The sequence below is a fragment of the Hirundo rustica genome, chromosome 7 (genome assembly GCF_015227805.2).
Source record: "Hirundo rustica isolate bHirRus1 chromosome 7, bHirRus1.pri.v3, whole genome shotgun sequence".
In the NCBI taxonomy this organism is placed as follows: Eukaryota; Metazoa; Chordata; class Aves; order Passeriformes; family Hirundinidae; genus Hirundo; species Hirundo rustica.
In genome coordinates, this window is record NC_053456.1 from 36,574,849 (window position 1) to 36,594,958 (window position 20,110).

The 20,110-nt window shown below is 50.6% G+C and overlaps 1 long non-coding RNA gene across 1 annotated transcript; it reads left to right on the forward strand.

Moving 5' to 3' along the window:
• The first annotated feature begins 651 nt into the window (after nt 1–651).
• Nucleotides 652–19,726, forward strand: LOC120755354 (uncharacterized). The gene is made up of 3 exons (XR_005701742.2): nt 652–765; nt 17,125–17,529; nt 19,587–19,726. It is a non-coding gene; the product is annotated as an uncharacterized LOC120755354 (long non-coding RNA).
• Nucleotides 19,727–20,110: the final 384 nt, after the last annotated feature.

Sequence of the window (20,110 nt, forward strand, 5' to 3'; positions counted from 1 at the left end):
TGGGTTGTTCTCACATGGTGCTGTAGCTTTACACTGGCAGAAACTCACAGATTTTTTTTTTTTTCTTTCGCTCTGCAGTTTGGTATTCACAGAGTGGCGTCAGCCCTGCACATAGCCCTGGTAGTGCTGAGTGTTGGGGAGATCCTGCAGAGCTGCTGCTCAAACCACACTGATAAAGTCTCCAGGCCTCTTCCTTGGGGAGGTGAATCGTGGTGTGATGGTGCCTTTTCCAAAAGCAGGGTCAGACAGGGAGCAGGGAAAGGTCAGGACCATGACCCTTGCTGTCAGTAGTGTGCATGCATGGATCCCTTCCAGCTCCTTGATGGGAAAACCTGGAGCTGAGGACTCACATTGTCCTTTGAAAGAACAAGTGGAGCCGGGAGGCAGCACCCACCACACCCGCAGTTTGGGAAGTGGGAACAATTCTCTCCAGGGATAGGCACTGCTGAGTGGCCCTGGGGTGGCCATGACTCTGTAGGAAGGGGGGTAGTGGGCAGGGGATGGGAAATGGGTGGAGGGCTGAACAATGCAGGGGGACAGGAGGGATGGAGTTTGTAGTTATGTGTTTCTCATTAGGACTTTGGTTTCGTGCTAAAAATTCTCAAAAATCAAACTGGCGGAGGTGTAATAGCTAAAAACTTGTCTCTGTTTAGGAAGCTTTTCTCCTGCGTGGCACAGTACCCCAGCGGGTGTTTGCACTGAGACCAAAGTGTGGATCTGGACTTCTTGGAAACTGAAATGAGGGAATTTATCAGCAGATAGCAGGTGAGTGAAAACAGGTGTCTTCTGTGATGTGACTGTGACTTAGAGGGATTGATGTGATGGCTGCTGTCACTTTGTTTGGCCAAAAGTCCTGAGCCTGGAACTTGGGGTGTTCAGGAAGAATTTCTTCATGGAAAAAGTTGTTCAGCATTGGAAGGGGCTGCCCAGGGGAGTGATGGAGTCCCTGTCCCTGGAGGTGTTCAAGGAAAGACTGGCAGTCAGTGCTCTGGGCTGGGTGACAAGGTAGAGATTAATCACAGGTTAATCTTGGTTGGAAAAGACCTCCCAGACCACCAAAATGATTCTTTGATTCTGTTTTATAAAGGCTTCTTCCTGTGCCTGGGGATCCCCCCCTGTTTCTCTGACACCTGCAGGTGTCCATGGGGATTAAGATCTTACCTTTTCCAGGAGGTCAAATTCCCTGTGTTAAGGCCTGGCTGGAAAAATGAGTACAAATCAAACGTAATCCATAACCTTGAGTGAGTCCTCCTGCTTAACTCTTGGGCTTTCTGGTGAAAGCATCTCCACGTGTCTCAGAGGCAGGCACTGAGCAAATAAAAAATACACCTGCTCCTGAGGAAGGCTTTATTTCTCTTCTTTCATGGAAATTGCAGTGCTGCTTTATTGATCCTTAAACACAGCTTTCCTTTTATGAGCCATAAGCGACGTTCAGGTGTAGCACGGTGACTTTAAATCAGCTCCTCTGGCTTTATGCAGATAATGTACTGTAAGAAACACCCAACTGGCCCCTTTCTCCTTGTGCTAATTCATGGTTTCAGTGACTTTAGGTACTCTCCTTTCACGAGTTCACTGAGCATAAAAGCCAGTTAAAATTCCTAAGAAACAAGAAATAACTCAGCTGTGAGCAATATTGAAGCACGTGGGGGCGGGAGCAGCGCTGCCAGAGCCCAGCTCTTAATTCTGTTCCTGAGAGTTTCTCCATGAGAAGAGTGGAGACTTTAAAAAGTGGAGGGGTGTGGGGCTGAGCAGGGCATGGTGTGGTGGGGATGGGTTTTGGGGGGAATTGGTGTGTGCAGAGCCCAGGGTTTGCTTTTAGCCTCCCTGCTCCATTAGGATATGTGGCTGAAGAGCATCTGAGCCAGAGTCTGCTCCGACTTACACCCCGGATTTACAGTAAGATAATGCTGCCGATTTAAAAGGAGCTCTCTGGGATTTATAGGGCTTTCTGTAAGCAGCATCAGGAATTTCAGCCATAATCCTGTGCAAATGTACGGCTGTGAGTGGTGATGTGTGCATCTGCATGGCTAATGCAGAGTAATACCCACGTCCAGCCAGAACTGAGAGATGAAATCACAGCAGCACAGCACAGGATAACCGTGGCAGTTTGCTCCCACAAAAGTACTTGCATTACAGGGTTATAATGGATTCAAACAAGGCTCCCAAAGATCCTGGCATGGATAAGCCAGCTGCAACTCTAAAACATGTGGCTGGCTTTCCAACACCCATTGTCACGAGAAAAACCAGCCTCCTTCCACTTTGGTAGTTGCTGTTTGAAAGCTTTTTTTTTTTTTTTTTTTAAATAGAAGTTTTGATATCTTTGTTTTTATTGTGGGAAATACATGCAGTGCGTAGTGCTGAGGAGACACCAACATCCCAGTGATGTGAATCCAGGGAGACCCCTCAATCCTAAAATACTGAGCAGGATGGCACTGGAGTGAGCATCAGAGTAAGGCTTTTTGGGGGTTTTTAACTTACTAAACAGGTACAGGAAAGCACTGGGAAACCAACCAGACCCTCTGCAGATGATGATTCTTGTCATCCTCTGGTTTGAAGCCAGCTCTGATGATGGATGGTGCCTCTTGCCTTTAGGTTAAGGGGGGAAAAAAACCCAAGCCCCTCTCGTGTTTGCTGTCTGTACAGTGCTATTTCCAGACTAAAGAAAAAGAGTTAAATTACATTTTAACAGAACAATACTGACAACAGCAAGGGTCAGCAAACTTTTACGTAAGGTCACCCTATCGATTGCAGCAGTGAAAGGAGAGACATCAAATACTTGGCCGTGAAAGGCTGAAAAGAAGTAAATTCAGCATGAGATATTGAAACCCAAGCCTCTTTCATATGTGGCAGAGCCTCTGACATAGCAGGTTTACTGTTCAAGCTGAGATATGTTGCCTTGCCAACATATATTCTGAGTTACCCAAGCAGATTTAATGTTTTTGCAGTGGTGACGTTTCCCTTTTATTTTTTTGGGGGGGACGCTTTTCTTTTTCTTTTCAAAAAAGAAAAAAAAATTGTTGCAGAAGATTTCAAACCTACCTAGGAAATGACCTTAATCAATTTAGTTCCACCGATGAGTATGAAAACTCAGATCTTTCTTTTTGCTTTCTCTGAACATTGTCTTGCCCGCATTGAGCAGGGTGACCGAGTCACAGCTTGAGGGAAAAGTGTGTTTTGTTTGTTGTTTTGTTGTGGGGTTTTTTTTCTCCATCCAAGTGGCAGCTCTGTTTTGTCCAAAAGGATTGACGTGACTGACAAGTGTTTTGAATTTCTAAGCTCTGAGGTCTCCAAATGCATGAAAAGCGAATGACACACACATAAAAATGTAAATCTTTGGAAAACAAGCACCAACTACACACAAAAAACATAACGATTCTGCAAAAGGGTGACAGACGCTGCATTCATTCTGGGCTTTTTTTTTTTCCCCTCCCTTTTCCTTTTTAATAAGCCAGTGTTTCTGGGCCACCTACAGGCACATTTGTGTCTCCTGCAGTGGGGAATCGGTGCACAATAAGGCAAAGTCATGGTTGTGCATCAGGGTGGGTATTTCTGCAGCTCCCATCATCAGCAGCTCGCCAGGATCTCTTCCCATCAGCTCCATGTCCATCAGGGTCACTCCCTGGATCTTGATCCAACGGGCCCATGACACCCCAATGTCCTCACCATTTGGGGTTTGGGCTGCTGGAGTCCCAGGGGAGTGAAGCCACAGGGCAGGACTGTTTCTCCCACCCTGAGCATCCCTGGCTGTGCTGTCCAAATGCTCCCGGAGCTCTGGCAGCTTTGGGGCTGTGCCCATTCCCTGGGGTGCCTGGGCAGTGCCAGCACCCTCTGGGGGAAGAAGCTGTTCCCAATATCCAGCCTGACCCTGCCCTGATGCAGCTCCATGGCATTCCCTCCTGTCACTGGTCACCACAGAGTGACCAGAAGGTGTGAGAGGGAAGGAAAGGCACATTTCTGGTCTCCCAAGCAGCAAGCTGGCTTCTCCCTTCTTCCAGGCATCCCATCGCAACCTTGCCTCACTGTCCTGGGCAAAGGCTGTTTGGCTCAGGGTTATCCGTGACAACCATATGGAGTTACTCTAGAGAGTATTTTTAACGATTTTTGCCTCCTGGTAACATATCTGAGACCAGAGCACCTGAATGTGACTCCACAGTGCAGCCCGGGAGCCCTCTGTGGCACGGCCCTGCTCCCTCCTGGCTCTCTTTTCCCTTGTGGCAGGATCCAAGATGTGGGAATGCTGCACTGTGTGGAGGAGGCTGAGCCCTTGATGACACAACCTGGAGCTCTTGTCCCCATCTCAGCCACCCTGTTCCAGGGCTGCCTGGAATCTCAAGGTCGTGCCTTTAGTGGGTGGCAGTTTTCTAAAGAGGAGTGCTGGTGGGGAGAGAGGTTTTCTTCCCGTTTCCCGTCCTGTCTGGCCTGGTGAATGCCACGTTTTGGTTGAGGGGTTTGAGAGAGCAAGGGAAGCAGTCAGCTGGAAAGGCCGATCCTGCAGCTTCCCCTCAGTTCAGCTCCAGTGCTTCCTCATGGCCGCTCTATGGGAAGTTGGCTGGCGCAGGAGAATCCATAGCTTCCCTTTGCACTCCATCCATAAAACACCGGAGTGTTTTGGATTCCTGCTTCCAGGAGAGAATGGCCCTCATTGTAGTCCTGGAGAATAAAACAGGAGAGGGAGAGGGAGACTCTTCCCGTGCACGCTCCGGCTGCCTTGGCTGAGAGGCAGCTTCGCTCACCCACGTTTGATTTCTGGCATTATTCGAGGCTTTCTAAACCTTGCCCGAGTTCTGTCTGTCTGTCTGTGGAGCAAATGCCAGGCATTCTTTGCTCAATCTAATTATGGGATGAGGGTGATTGAGCTTAGGAGATCCCTGGAAAAGGATGGAAAGTGGGTTTTTCTGTCAGCAGCCCTGGTAGTTTGCTGTCTTCCCTGGGCACCATCTCAGCTCCTTTGCACCTGGTGATCTCTTGGCCCTGCTTCTGCCAAAGATGCTTCAGGATGAGAGCCTGGATTTCAGGTTGGGAACTCCCCGACAGGTGAACACCCTGTGTGTCTGAGAGGGGTGACTGCTTGGCTCAGCCCCTGGGAGTCTGGATGCAAACCTGAAGTGCATTAAGCCTTCTGCAAGAGCAGAGAGTGGGGGATGTTCACACTTTGAAAAGCTTTCTGAGCTTTCCAGTGTCTGCTGCTTCCAGTCAGGCTGGAATCCAAAAGTGCAAAGGTCCTTGAAAGTGATTAATAAGGAACAAAAACCAGACCCTGGGACAGGTTCAGCTCCACGACAGCTCTGAAATGGTGGGCTTGCAGCTTTCCTCAGGTAGATTTGCTCTTGGAGCGCTGGAAATCCATTTTTCACTCTGCATTCACTTCCAGGTGCTGTTTGTATAAGAGTTAGGAATGTCTCCAGGTGTAAAATTTCCAGTGTCTGCTGGCATCCGTGTCTTATACTCCTTTATGTGTCCAGAAAGTCTGGTCCAGGCAGTTTGGGGAAGTGAAGGGGATTTACTTGCAGGGTGGGTAAGAGCTCCTGTACACGTGGCCTTCTCCCTGAGCTTCCCATGGATCTGGTGACAGTCTCTTTTCCCTGAAGTCAGTGAGGAATTCCAGGACACCTCTCTAGCCTGGATTTCTTTCTAGGAGGTTTCTTGATTCCCCTCTGCTCTGAGAGACCAGAGCTTGCTGCCTGTCGGGAAGGAGAGGCTCTTTCCCATTTGTGCCAAGGAATGTCTACACAGGAAAAGACGCCTTTGGAGGTGGTACAACCCCAAAGATGAGTTGTTGTCACATAGACTGTGAAAGGAAGCAATGTACAGCACCAGAAGTATCACTTGGGATCTCACAAATCCCTTCTCCTTTCCTTTGGTAAGTGACCAACCCTTTCCACTTTCCAAGCAGTTGGAATACGTCCACGTCGCCGGGGAGCTTAAAGCTGTCTCAGCTTGCAGGGTGATGGAAAAGGGAACTTTAAATGAACTGCAGGTTTGTGTTACACGTGTTGCATACGCTGTACCTTCCTGCAGGGAGTCGTCCTGAGCTGATTTAATCACCTTTCCCCTTCCACTGACAGCTGGAGTTGTGCATTAGAGGAAGATTGTAAAGGAGAACAGCTCAAAACAAGGCTCTGAGGTAACCCATCAAACCATTCCTGGTAGGAGAGGGATGGAGACAGCTGCTAGGGGAAGAGCAAAGCTGTTTGACTGTTTCCAGGACTTGTGGTTCACAGCTAAAGAAGGGGTTTTTTTCCCCTTTGATGCTCTAAGATATAAATTAGGCTGCTCTCTTAACCAGAAACACATTCAGTTCTGATTTTGAGTCAGCTGAGGTGTCATTTGAGCTTTATCATTTTGTGCAGCCTCTCTGGGTGCTCCTGTTGTTCATTTGCAAGGAATGAAGGTGAGAGCTTGGGTTTGGGGGAGCCAAGAAGCCCACATTGAAGTGGAAGGCTGTTTTTAGCAGCAGCATTTGCTCGATAGCCAGCACTGCATTCACTGGGATGGATAAAACTGATCAGGTGTTTTTCTGGATTGGCTTCACTGTTCTCTGTTTCCCGTGCTCTTGTTGCCCTCCTCCTGCAAACCTGAGGCTGGGAGAGCTCTTTTCCTCCGACTCCAGGAGCCTTATCTCTGCCTTCCAGCCAGGAACAGGGCCCTGTCCTATCTGGTGCTGCAGGCTCTGGGCGAGGCGGCCCCTGGAATCCAGCAGGGCTGGAACGAGCACCAAGCTCTCTGCTCATCTTTTCCAGGCCCTTTCCTGCTGGGGGATGTTTCTCTGGGGCCCTTGCTGCACGTGGCAAGGGGTGATGCTTTGTAAAAGCCATTTTGGGGCCAGTAAGTGCCTCAGGCCTCCCTGGTGCGCTGGTGGTCCCACTGCCAGCAGCATGGGTTTGTGAGAAGCAGTATCTCCTGTTAGATTATCCAACAGATTTGGGAAAAACCGGACAAGCCGCTCTTGAGGCTAAAAGCAGGTCTGTTTTCCCCCAGTTGTTGTGCAGTTGTGTCCCTGCTGGTTTTTCCAGGGGTGTCTGTGCCTCATGTGCTGATAAAAGCCGTGTGCTCCCCAGTGTTCCCGGAGGGATGTGCCTGCTTTGGCAGCAAGCCTTGAGCTGCTGGAGTCCAGCTCCTACTCCCTCTGTCTGGAAGCTCTTTGGTGGGTGATCCCAGCCCGGGTGGAGGCTTCCCATCCATATACAGCTGTTCACAAAGATGTGGAGGTCTCTTCTCTTGGCTGTCACTCCTGGAAGTGCCTTTCCCTCGTGGCTCCTGAGGGACAGGTTGCCCACAGCCCCTTCCAAACCAGGTTTGGCAGACTGAACCAGCTTTTTGTGAAACCCCTCCAAGAAAATTGAAGTCTCTTTTGGTTTACAGAGAAATCCACTGACTTTTTTATTCCTCCACCACCAGCAGCCTGTTGTTTCTGTGCAAGGCTAATACAGGTTAGTAATATGTCATGGGAAAAAGTTATAGGTTTTTCTCTGGTGCCAGACACGTGGAAGCATCTGGTGAGATAGAGAAGTACCCAGCATGGATAAATCATGTTTAAATAGCTTGCAAAATTTAACTGCTTGTTAAACTGCTTTATTTTTTCTTGTGTGTATGCTTCCACCTTGGGGGCATCTCCCCAGCTGGCTGGCAGTGAAAGCCTAGCCCAGAGGATGCTCTGCTGGAAAGGCAAGAAAGTAGTGGGAATGTTCTGAATTCAGTTTTATACCTCATTTACTAGGGATTGCCTTTAAAAGCTGATTTTTCTGGAAAAAAAAAAAAAAAATAGGTTTCCTTTACTCACTTGGCAAAGGAAATATTTTGTGCAGGGTTCTTGTCAGAGCATCTGTTCCCTTTGTTTAAAACCCAGCTTTTTGAGCTGTGCTTTGTAAATGTTTAGTATAGCATATTACTGATCTAGTAATTCCCTGCTCCTTCTAAAAACAGGATAGGATGTCCTCTCAACTCCAAATACCTTTGCCTGTTGGGACTGGAGTTTTCCAGCTGAGGTGTCTGCCTTGGACCAATTTCTCCTGGAGAAACACCAGGTCAGAGTGGAACAGCCACTCCTGAGAATAAAATTGTGGAAAATCAAATAATTTTCTAGGCTGAAGCAAGCCTGCCTCTTGTGGAAAAGGCAAAGGGGATAGAAGAGAGGCTGTATTAGAGCTTTCCAGTTAATCCCCTGACTCTGCCTCTACCTGAACTATGTCTGATCTTTCCTCTGAGCTGTCCTTAGTTTGTGCAAGCCTGAGTGCTTTGGCCACAAAGATGTGGGTAGCCTGTCCTTGGGGGAACTTCATCTCCATTTGGTGGCTTCCAGTGGGATGAAAAAGGGGCACTGAGCTGTCTGGAAACATGAGAAGTGTGCAGTTCATACTTTTATCAAATTTAAGACCATTTTTAAATAGAATTTTTTTTCTTTTTAAAGACAGACCATATCCCAAACTGGAAGAAGTTACATGGTTTCCAGAACATGTTAAAATCTGGATGAATTAATCACGCTGGGGTGTCCCTGGGGCACACCTAAAATCATCATCAAGTTTTGTCTCCAGTTCCACGAGAAGGACACTGAGGGGCTGGAGTGTGTCCAGGGAAGGGTCTGGAGCTCCAGGAGAGGCTGAGGGAGCTGGGAAAGGGCTCAGCCTGGAGAAAAGGAGGTTCAGGGGGACCTTGTGGCTCTGCACAGCTCCCTGACAGGAGGGGACAGCCAGGGGGCAGGACGGGCTCTGCTCCCAGGGAACAGGGACAAGAGGAGAGGGAATGGCCTCAGGCTGGGCCAGGGGAGGCTCAGGGTGGACATCAGGAGGAATCTCTCCATGGAAAGGGTGCTCAGGTATTGAAGGAGCTGCCCAGGCAGGTGGTGGAGTCCCCATCCCTGGAGGTTTTCAAGGAATGCCTGGACAGTTCAGTGCTCTGGGCTGGGTGACAGTCAAAGGTTGGACTCGATGATCTTGAAGGCCTTTTCCAACCTAAATGATCCTGTGATCATAAAGCCACCAGGACGTGGAGTTGCCCACTAGAAGGGCAGAGCTGACTTTGTTCAGGACCCTCAGTGGTGGCAGCCTGGCTGTCGGGGGCTTACCCCAACATTGAGGTGGTTTCAGGGTCCTTGCTCCTCTGCACAGCTCCGAGCCGAGCCGAAGGAAGAGACGGAGTTCTCAGGTTTAGATTTTTCAAGGTTGCATACTTCGTTTATTGTTTCTTATCTTACAATTTTCTCGGAGTCCGACAAGATGTTCGCAGCTGCATGGATTCCTCACGTCTCCCCCCTAGCTGGGCTGTCCTTATCTTTTATACTAATTACTACGTATTTCTTATTTACTATTTCTTACCAATGTCTATCACTATTACTAAAAAGGTCATCTTTACTTTGACCCAATCCTCACTAACTACTTTGTGCCACGTCAATGCAGCAATGGAGTGAGGGAAGAAGAAGGAGAAGGAGAAGGAGAAGGAGACAACGCCCCAGATTCTCCATCTTGTCCCCATTCACTTCAATGCTAGAAACCTAAAACTATTATTTTCTCATTCTGTGATAAGCTAAACAACTATTTCTCACATTCTTGTGGCATGTAAACCTTCTCTCAGTGTAGGAAGTTTTTCCCATGGACTGAAATCAAAGCCAGGGTCTCTCTGAGCTCTGGGCTGGGGTCCCTGACCCCCCTGCCCAGGTCCCTGACCCTCCAGGGCAACCAAAGGAATGCCCTGGACTCCAACACCTGGCAAGGACCAGTGGGCAACTGGTGTGGCTGCTGGGAAAGGAGCATCCCAGTTCTGTAGGTGATGGGCACCTTGGACTTTTGGGCCACCTCCAGCCCAGGGCCTGCAGAATGTGCCAAAGGGGCGGAGGCTGTGGGAATATTCTGCTGAGGAGCCTGTCACCCTGTCACATTGCAAATGGGTGCCAGGGGCAATTGTGTGTTGTTCCCCAGCCTCTGGTAGCAGTGACACGGGGCACAAACCTGGCTGCTCTCCCAGAAAGGAATCCGTGGTGTTTTTCTCTTCAGGGTAGCTCTGAAAGTGACGATATTAAAATCTAAACAACAACAACAAAAATATCACATTTACATGAGCTAAAGCTCCCGGCCTGTTGCTTTTCAGCTGAAATCTCCCACCAGGTTTTCTGCCCACACCTGACAGGACAGGAGGGTGTGAGTGGGGTATTATGGATAATTTCTGGAGGCATCATATCCCAGAGATTTACTCTGGGGAGTGATGCAAGGGGACATCTCCCCTGGAACTCCCTTTATGTTCGGTTCATGAGCGATTTGCTGCGAACAAATGAGGACGGGTGTGATCTGCATGAGAAAAGCTCGGATCAGAGAGGGCCGGGGGCTCCAGCTGCAGGATCCCACTCCATTCCCTGCCTGCTGCGGGGTGGGCTCAGCAAGGCCACCTTGGTGGCAGCCCAGCTTCCAGGGAGAGCAGCAGAGGCAGCTGAGTGGCTCTCGGAGCAGCTTTGGGAGCTGAGGGCAGAAAACTCGCTGGATTAACTCGTCCAGCAAGCCCTGCTCAGCAAAATCTGAGCTGATTCTGCAGGGCTTGGCCTCAGCATTCATGTTTTGAGGCAAAGAATGACCAAAGCCTGTGCAAGGCATTGTTGTCAGTCATCATGCACAGCAAAAATGAGCTTCTGTAGCGCTGCCCTTGCAGGGACAGAGGCAGGGGTGGTGTTTGGGCGATGCGGGGAGTGCTGGGACCAGGACAAACTTCCTGAGGGTTTAGGCAAAGGTGTAAAAAGGCAAAGAAAATTCCTGTAGGGTGTGAGAGGTGTTTCTGACTGCTGCCTTTCAGAGGAGATGGCCAGAGGTTGGGGGGGATCTGGCCACTCTTGCCAGTTTTGTTGTTTTATCCCTTCCCATCCCAGCGCTGACCAGGAGAGTTTGGTACCCCAGCTGCCATTGCCTCTGGCAACCTGTTGCCCTTGGCAACTCTCCTGCCCTGATGCTTGTACCCTTTTAACCAGAAAGAAAGGGCTTCTGCTGGGGTTACTTCTCTTGGAGCTGACATTTCCCTCCTCTCTCAATTACTCCATCCCCTGCTCCTTTTCAATCCAGCTGGAAATCTTTAGGTGCAAGGGGCATTGCTCAGCAGAGTATTTAGCCCAAGCAGATTAGGGAAAGGCAGGAAGGGCTTCTGATTGTGCTCTATCTGTAGCATAGGTGTTAAAGATGTATTTGTGAGCCAGTCAGAGAAGAATGCTGAGGAAATCCTGTTTGGGTTAATCTTGTTTAATTTCATAATAAAAACCAGATGGCTGGCCATCTGGTGCTTCTTGCAATCAAATATCTCACAATTAACAGTAATTTACTTGCCCTGAGACTTCCATGATCTTCATGTGCTTTTTTTTCCCCTCCAACCTGAGCCTGTGTGGTCCCTTCCCAGAGGAAGGCTGAACGTGAGCCTGCCTGTGGAAAGCTGTGATGGAGGGGCTCCCGGGAGGCATCTGCTTTCCTCCTGGATTTCCCCCCCAAAACCGAGGTTAGGCAGCACATCTTGTGGTTTTCTGACCCTGCAGGACCCACGTTCAGCATAAGCAAAGTGAAGGACCGTGTAAACCTATGGATGGGTCATTGCAAGGTGCATAAGGCAGCACTTAAGGGGAATATACAAATTAAATCTACATTTTTCACCGGGCTGTGAGATTTCTTCAGAGCTCAAGACGGTTGTACCTAAAGCAGCTTTGCTCGAGCAGTTGGAGTTGCTGGCTGTAATTAAGAGATGCAGGCCATCCTCAGCACTAGGAGAGCTTTCTGAGGGAATTAGCAGCAGAATGGGGTGCAGAATAAAATCCGTGGAGCAAATATAGAACCAGAGAATCACAGGATGGTTTGGGTTGGAAGGGACCTTAGAGATCATATTGTTCCACCCCTTGTCGTGGGCAGGGACACCTTCCACTATCCCAGGCTGCTCCAAGCCCCATCCAACTGGGCCTTGAACACTTCCAGGGATCCAGGGGTAACCACAGCTTCTCTGGGCACCTTGTGCCATGGCCTCAGCACCCTCACAGAGAACATTTTTTCCTAATATATGCTAATTTTTTGTGTAGTCTTTCCTCCAGGAGTTTGAGATTCGTTATTCCCAGAGCTGACGCTGGCCTCTTCAGGAACTTCAGTCTCTCGAATATGCCCTTCCCCAACCACCTCTGTAGCTGAGCAGCATCAATAGTGAACAGGAATAAATGAATTCCAGATGAGAGCTCTGCATGCCGGTAGGCAGGATCTCTCCAGGCATTCCTGGGTGATTGCTGCCTGTTTACTATCCCAATATTTTTTTTCCTAGCAGATTAAGAGAAAAGAAATGAGCTTTCCCCTTCCTTCTACTCCACAAAATCAGCTTGGTGCACACTCAGGGAATCAGGCCATGGAGCTGACGGATATATTCAGATACTGGGGTACCTCAGTGCTGCCGTGCTCCACCTCCAAGCTGTTTATTTAAATATGGAGGAGCCTTCTGGAGGGCTCATTTCACCAGGGTTCCCTGAGGAGCTGTCAGGGCAGCAGGGATAGGGTTTCACACTGCCCCAGCTGCCAAATGATCCCATCTCAGCCCGGGAGTGGATCTGACATCCAGCCTGAGCACCTTGCCTTCCAGCGCAGATTGGGGCAGCTGGGTGAACAGAGTGATTGGTGGAATGGCACCAGCACACGGGGCACTTAAATGGTTGTTATTATTCTTAATGGGCACTGATAGAGCACTGGGAAGAGGCTGCAGGTGATGGTCCAGGAACTGTGTTCATAGAATCATGCACGAGCATTTCTAGGCAAGTGCTGCTCAGCTCACGCTGTATTTTGGATCTGTTTCCTCCTTTTCTTTCTCCCATTTTCCAGGTGGGACCAGGGTAGACTCTCTGGCCCTTTGATGCTGCTTTCCCCTCACCTAATGCAGGAGGGGATTTTTTGTTGTTTGTTTGGTTTTGTTTGGGTTTTTTTTCAGTGTCTTTTTCTGAAGAACGAGAAGAATGGATGGGGCTAGGAGCGACCTGGTGTAGTGGTAGGAGGTGTAGGTGTAGAAGGTGTCTCTGCCCAGGGCAGGGGACTGGAATGAGGTTTTCAAGATCCCTTCCAACCCAAGAAATTCTGTGATTCTCTGATCCAGTGATGGCAGGTAAATCCACAGGGTTTTCCTGAGGGATGTGCCACTTGGGATATCATTAAGGATGTGATAACAAGCTTGGCTCCAAACTCTGCTCCAAATCCAGTGTTCCTGCCCACCCAGTGATTTATGTGGAGTAGATGGATGCTGTGGGGTTCTCCAGGTGGGATTGCTCCCACATGAACATCCCGCATCCTTGTTCCTGCTTCTGGCACGGCACAAGCACCCACCACGGGTGATGTTTGGTGTGTGTTCTGCCCAAGGGTGTGTGGAACACAGGGCTGGCTCAGCCCTGCTCTTCTCCCTGCCACTTGGACACTTGAAATGATTGACCCTGCAGGTTTCACCACGCCATTCCTGCCTCTCCCCAGGCTGGGGAAAGCCTGGATGCCCAGCATACCTCTGGGTTTGAAGGGTCCGTGCAGGGGAAAGCCAAGAGGCACTGGGGACAAATAAATGCTGCTGAATCAGCCATGCCAGGAAGTGAACCCTGTTCTTGAGGAGAGCTGGACCTTGCCAGCACAATAGCTGGATTACAAAGCCATTTCCTCCAATTACCTTCTCTGTCAAACCTCTGCATCGTCTGGCACCGGGAGAGCTCGGATTCAAATTCATTGTGAATCGGGGCAACGACACCAGAGATTTCTAAATTAATATCCTGCCAAGAGGAATTGAGCTTGTTTTTTCCAATCATGTCAGTTCTGATTCCTTTGCCTGTCAGGGAAAACTTGGGCCTGCCATCTGTTTTCAAGGGCACGGGGTAGGGGAGCTGTGGGTTGCTCAGCCCAGTGCAGTGAGTTTGCAGTGCAGCAGCTGCAGAGAGCTCTGGCTGAAAAAAGGGAAAAAATAAAGCAAAAAGGCTTAGTGGGCCATTCCTGGCACCTGGCATAGAGCAGAGGGGGAGACCAGAGGCACAGGGTGCTGGTGAGAAGGAAAAAGAGGGCATGACCTCTTCCTTGGAACAGTGGGAATGTGCACAGCAGAGTGGACTGGGATGAATTACTGCCCTCTTCACGTCTGCCCAGGAGAGAGTCGTCAGCCATTCTGGATGCATTAACCATGGTCTGCTTGCTCCACAGGCTGGATTAAACATATTCAGCTGAATGCCAAAGGGCTCCTTTGCACTGCAAAACGCACGGACCTTAACATTTCCAGGAAAGGAGCAGCTCCTGTGGCACTGGGCTGGGCTCTGTCTTACCCTAAATGCACGGGATTATAAACTGGGATGGCCTTGGGAAGGAGATCGCCGCAGCTGATGATGGGAATGCTGTGGGAAGGTAGGATGTGGAGGAGTAGCGGAAATTGGGATGGTCTGCATATCCTTGTCCTCTTGCAGACATATTTCAGAAAGAAGGGGGTAGGGCAGGGCTGTGCAGTGGCAGGGAACAGCCCGGCGCCTGGCATGCCTCCTGTAGGAGCAGATTTGGGGCGATGCTTTGTGTCCCTCCTTTTGGCTCCCAGTGGGTGGAGGAGTCTGATGGGGTGGCCCAGAGCTGAGCCTCCCCAGCCGGTGCCACTGTGGCCGCACAGCTCCTTTGTCACATCAATCGCTGTCCCTGGGCACCCAGCCAGGGCGTCACCCCTCTGCAAAGGCCCTGTCAGCCCGGGGTGCCAGCGTTCCCACCCAGCCCTTGGGAAGGGACACCTGCTTCCCCTGGGTGTCCCTGCCATCAGCTGCAGCTGCCAGCCTGGGGATTGTCCCCGTGCCTGGGGCCGTGTCCCTTCCCTCCGAGCCCCGCAGAGGGTCCGGGGGCAGGCAGTGCTGTCAGTGCCAGCTGGGAAGGGGGAGGCTGCTGCCGTGCTAGTGGGAATTTGGAGAGGTTTTCAGACCTCTCCCCCGTGAGCTGTTTGTACAAACCATCTGCGGGGCCCGGGCACCGAGCTGGGATCTGTGGGGAGCGTGGTGGAGCTGGAGAGACACAGCCATGGGTGATATCCTTCTCCCTCAACATTATTCCCACCTCCTGCCTGTGGCTGTCTGCACTGCTCAGCTCCTCGCAGAAGGATGGGAAGATGGGCAGCTCTCGGGATGCCCCAGCAGCTGGGGAGGTGTTGGCCACCCCGTTTTTATCACCCCCTGCACACCCAGCAGCCGCTCCTTTATCTCCATTCCCAGCATCCAGCCAGAGGCTGGAGCTGGAGAGACCTGTCTGTGTCCTGTGTCACCCTTGGGAGCTGTGCCCACCCTGCTGTGCCTGGCTGGGTGCTGGGGACATGGCGGGTGCTGCGCCTGGGAGATGCCGCTCGCGGCTGCCGCGGGCTCCCTCGGCCAGGCCTTTGTAAATCTGAGCAGATGTGGTTTAGAAAACTTCAGCTTCGAGGCACGCTCGCTCTTCAGATGGCTTCCGAGGAAATTTGCACTTCAGTGGCTGCGCAGAAAAATGGTGTTTTCAAAGTGAAAATGAAATGGAAACCAGCCTTCCCCCTCCCTCCCCCAGTGAAGCAGCGTTTGCAGAGTGGGGCCTCTGTTTTGAGATACTTGAAGCACACAGACGTCCTTCTTTCTGCTCCTTCCGCTTTGCTGTTCTTTTCTCTGCTTCTATTTCCCGTATTTTCTTTATGTCTCCAGTCCATTCCCAGGCAGCTCTCAGCCCCCCTTGTCACCTGTAGGGTGTCAGGAGAGGGCTGCTGAAGGCTCGTCCAGTGTGCAAAATCCTGTTATTTTCTTGGGGGTGAAATCTGCTCAGAACTGAAACTCTATAGAAACTTTCTGCTTTTTCCACAAGTCAGGCTTTATAATTTATGCCTGCTTCCCTGAGGCTGTGCCTGTGAGCCTTGGGTCCTGCCTTGCATGGGAAGGAAAGGGGATGGCTCCCCAGGAGCTGCTGGCTTACCTGTGCATAGGGAGCCTGCTTGCACTGGCAGCTCCATAAAATCCTCAAAACCCTCACATCCTGCTGCATATCCCTCCCTCTCCGGCTGAGGAGATGATGGGGGGGTTCCTTTTGGCAAGTGGGTGTTCAGGACAAGGGGCAGTGGATTCATTTTGACCGAGGGCAGGGTTAATGGGGTATTGGGAAAAAAATGAGGGAAAATTTGGGAAAAATGAGGCAGCGGTTGCCAGAGAAACTGTGGTTGCCTTATCCCTGGAAGTGTCCAGGGCCAGGCTGGATGGGGCTTGGAGCAACCCAGGATAGTGGAAGGTGTCCCTGCCCATGGCAGGGGGTGGAACTGGACAATCTTCAAGGTCCCTTCCAACCCAAATCATTCCATGATGCTGCGTGCAGCATTCCCGTGCCCACACAGCGGATTTAAGGACAAGAGCTTGTGCTGTGTGAACTTGTGCATGTGTACGAGCTCGGACACGGTGTCCTGAGCGTGGAGACCTTGGAGGGGGGATGCAGAGGGATCCCTGAGAGCTGGAATAGACGGAGAGGAGCAGAGGCCGTGCCGGATGCCGGCTGCACGTCCTAGATCCTGAATCCCGCGGTTGAGCCCTCAGGGATGGTGTGAGGAAGGCCGGGCCCGGCTCTGCGGATCGGTGGCCACGGGACGCCCGTGTCCGTGCTTTGTACGGGGAGCTGCTCCCGCAGCCTCGGCCGAGCCCGAATCTCCTTTCAGGGGAGGGAGAAGGGAGCAGATGTCTCATTCTTGCGGCTCACAATGCGGCCCTCCCGGCACAGCGATCCATCAGGGGGCTCGGCACGGCCCCACAGAAAAGTCCCTGACACGTTTTTACAGCAGGGCCAGGTTCTCACCACTTGTGTGCATTGGTGCCCCTTGACAAATAGCTCTTGGCTCCGGTTTTGTTCAGAGTCACGCTGGTGTCAAGCACGGGGCTCCCATTCAAGTGCCCACCAACAGTGGCCCACAACTCGCCATTTCCTCCCCTTTTCTTGCTTTGTTTCCCTGTGACAGTCACTCAGGATTTTTTTTTTTTTTTTTTTAATCTCACTGGGCATTTTTAAAGACAATTTTCAAGGAGCAGAGCCTCTGTAATATGCGCTATAAAATGCCCTGGGAGTACGTGAGGTGAGGAATTGCTGTTTGCATGGTTATGTTGCTGACACGACATTTAATTGTTTTTTTTCTTTTCCTTCTTTTTTTAAGGCAACTTTTCCAACAAGTTGATTTATGGAGTTGGCTGGCAAAGCCTTGAATGCATCGAGAAATACGACTCCTGCAGTGGACCAGAGCATCGTTAATGAATGGTTCCTCTTTAAACTGGGAGCTGTGCTGGTAAAATCCATGGAATCCAGTCATGCATCCCCAGGTGCACAGTGCCGCTGGAACGTTCTGTGGAGAGCTTCTGGTTGTTAAAAACTGGGTTTATAACTGAGGAGTCCTCTGGATCCCCTGGGCCGTGGCTTTGTGCTGTACCTCTCCGTCTGCAGTCCCCCTCTGACTTCAGCGAGCTTGTTGTCTGTTCTGAGAGCGTTTTCCATCACTTGAGCCTGGAAGGGAAGAGGATTTATGGAACGGGGAGCGTGAGGCACCAGCTCAGCACATACCAGAGTGAGTATGTAAGCGCTCACAGGTCGGAGATGCAGGAACACAAGTGGTCTTGATCATCCTAAGCCACTCCGTGTTCCCAGGTCCGAGGGCTGAGCTGAGAACGTGCAGCATAGTTTGCACAGGAACATTTTCAGCTTGTCTTAAGAGAGTTTTCCTTCTGCTCTGGTCTTACATCTCCATCTAATTAGTCTCAGCCTGTTAATGGACTTAGAGCTGTCCAGCTGAACTCGTGTTGACAATGCCGCAGGTTCGTTATCTCCTTATGGTCTTAGCCTCCATTCCCTTCAATTCTGGCAAGTCCACTAGGAAGTCTGTGACCTATCAGGGTTTCTATCTCCTTCTGACCCTACTGCCATCATCATGGAGGTTTTTGGTGGCCCTTCCTATGTCTTGCACTTCCACTCCAGCCTTTAAAGTCATCTCCTGCTTCTTTTCAGCCAGGTAAGGCCTGCGGGGATCCTGCGGCAGATAATGTGGGAGTCTCGCCTGGTAATTAGAAAGTCAGGATCTGTAATTAAATTTTCCATAAAGCTCTCGACCCCAAGGTGTGCCTTTATCCCTCTATTAATTAGCACAGGGAAGGGACGCTCCTGTCTAGAGGCAGAGGACAAAAACAGGAGTGGGGATGAAACAGAACTGGCTCCTTTGAATGATAAATATTGTTCCCTTCATGCCTTAAATAAAATGAGGGCTTGGCTAAAGCCACTGGGGTTTTAACTCTTGGAAGCACTGACTTTAAAAAGAATTGGAGGAAATAGTCCTGGAACAGTCACCAGAGACCTCTTCCAGTGGATTCCTGTCATTCCGAGGCGAGCTCTGCAATACCTGTGTGATTCTTGGGAAATGTTTGTTTGACCTGTTTCTGGGACTGCTGAGATGTTCTTTTTTTGCAGACAGGAGGCTCAGGAGCTCCCACAGTTCCTTGGGCTGGCGTGTTAACCCTCGTGAGCTGTGGCTTTGGGAAGACACCAAGTATTGGAAGCGCTGTTAGCACATCATTATTCGCTTTTTTTTAAAAAATTTTTTTGATTAGCAACTTGGAAGCAGTTTAAAAACTCTTCCCTGAGAGGGACTGTCTGAGAACATTTTTTCTTTCCCAAACCTTCATTCGGAATTGATTATCCATTCCTATTTACTGGAAGGAGAACTTGATGTACCTCCATATAAATCTACAGGCAGCAGGACTTGTGCTGCCAGATTCAAAGGGAAGAGAAGAGTCCCCTTGGGCTGAGGGCAATATCCAACAAAAGCAGATAGTGTCTGACAAATCTTGTTAATATTGAGGACTCAAAGGTGGCTGGGCTGCAGAGCACGGCAACTGGATATCTGTAGGATGCCTGCTTGAGGACCATGCAGCTGTGCCAAAAAAAATGGGGATTCCAGAAAGACAAAGTAGACAATTGAAGTATCTGTTTGTTGGCTGGAGTAATGTAGAAATTAAAAAACAACAACAAACAAACAAACAAACAAACAAAAACACACCAAACACACCCCCCCACCCCCCACGCACACACCCACAAGCTATTTCGGTTCATCCTTTTGAAGGATTTTGGGGGACAATTGGGAGAAACACCGTCCAAGTGATGGCAGCTGGACTTTCTCCCCTTGATGTGGGCTGATGGCCACCTTTGGAAGGGCTGCACAGTCATTCCATTCCCTCTGAGAGCCACACATCCCACAGGGAAGCCAACAGGAGAGCACTGCGAGCTGCTTTGCAGGCGTGGAGGTGAAAGTGTGTTAAGACATGACTTTAATTCACCACCGAGCCTTGGAATTTCTTCCAGGAGGTCCGAGCGTGCTCGGATGTCTTGGCTCTGCAGTTGCAGGGATGCTGAGACAGCTGAGCTCTCGTGGGCGGCTCTGACTTGTGGGGTTCCTCAAGACAGGCAGCTTCCCTGGTGGGTGTGATTCTGTTTTGGTTTGGGTTTGTTTTCCTCATTGCAAAACTCTTTGGAATAATGCCCTTCGCCTTTTCCTCGTAGTCCTGCTCGGTGACTCAGGTCGAAGGCATCTGACTCCAGGGCAGTTGTTTCATGGGGTGTTTTGTGCTTTTCCAGATGTGCAGGAGCTCTGGGACCATAACTGGGATGGGGATGAGTGTTATGAGTGATGCTGGTGCTCAGCTCTGGTTCTGCCAGAAAGGGAAAGGGGACGAGGCTTTGATGTGGCACAGAGGACCCTCACGTTCCATCCAGGCTGGTGACACCCCTTTGGAGCTGGGACAGCTGACAGGTAACCACTGAGCTGTGGTTCAGGTGAAACCCACCAAAGCGGTGTTCCCAAGTGGCCAAGAAGGCCCAGGGCTGGCCCTGCTGAGCCCCTCCAGGGCTGTGTGCAGCTCTGGGCCCTCACAAAGAGGGACACTGAGGGGCTGGAGCCCCAGGAGAGGCTGAGGGAGCCGGGAAAGGGCTCAGCCTGGAGAAAAGGAGGCTCAGGGGGGAACTTGTGGCTCTGCACAGCTCCCTGAGAGGAGGGGACAGCAGGGGGGGTCGGGCTCTGCTCCCAGGAACAGGGACAGGAGGAGAGGGAAGGGCCTCAGGCTGGGACAGGGGAGGTTTAGATTGGATAATCAGGAAAACGT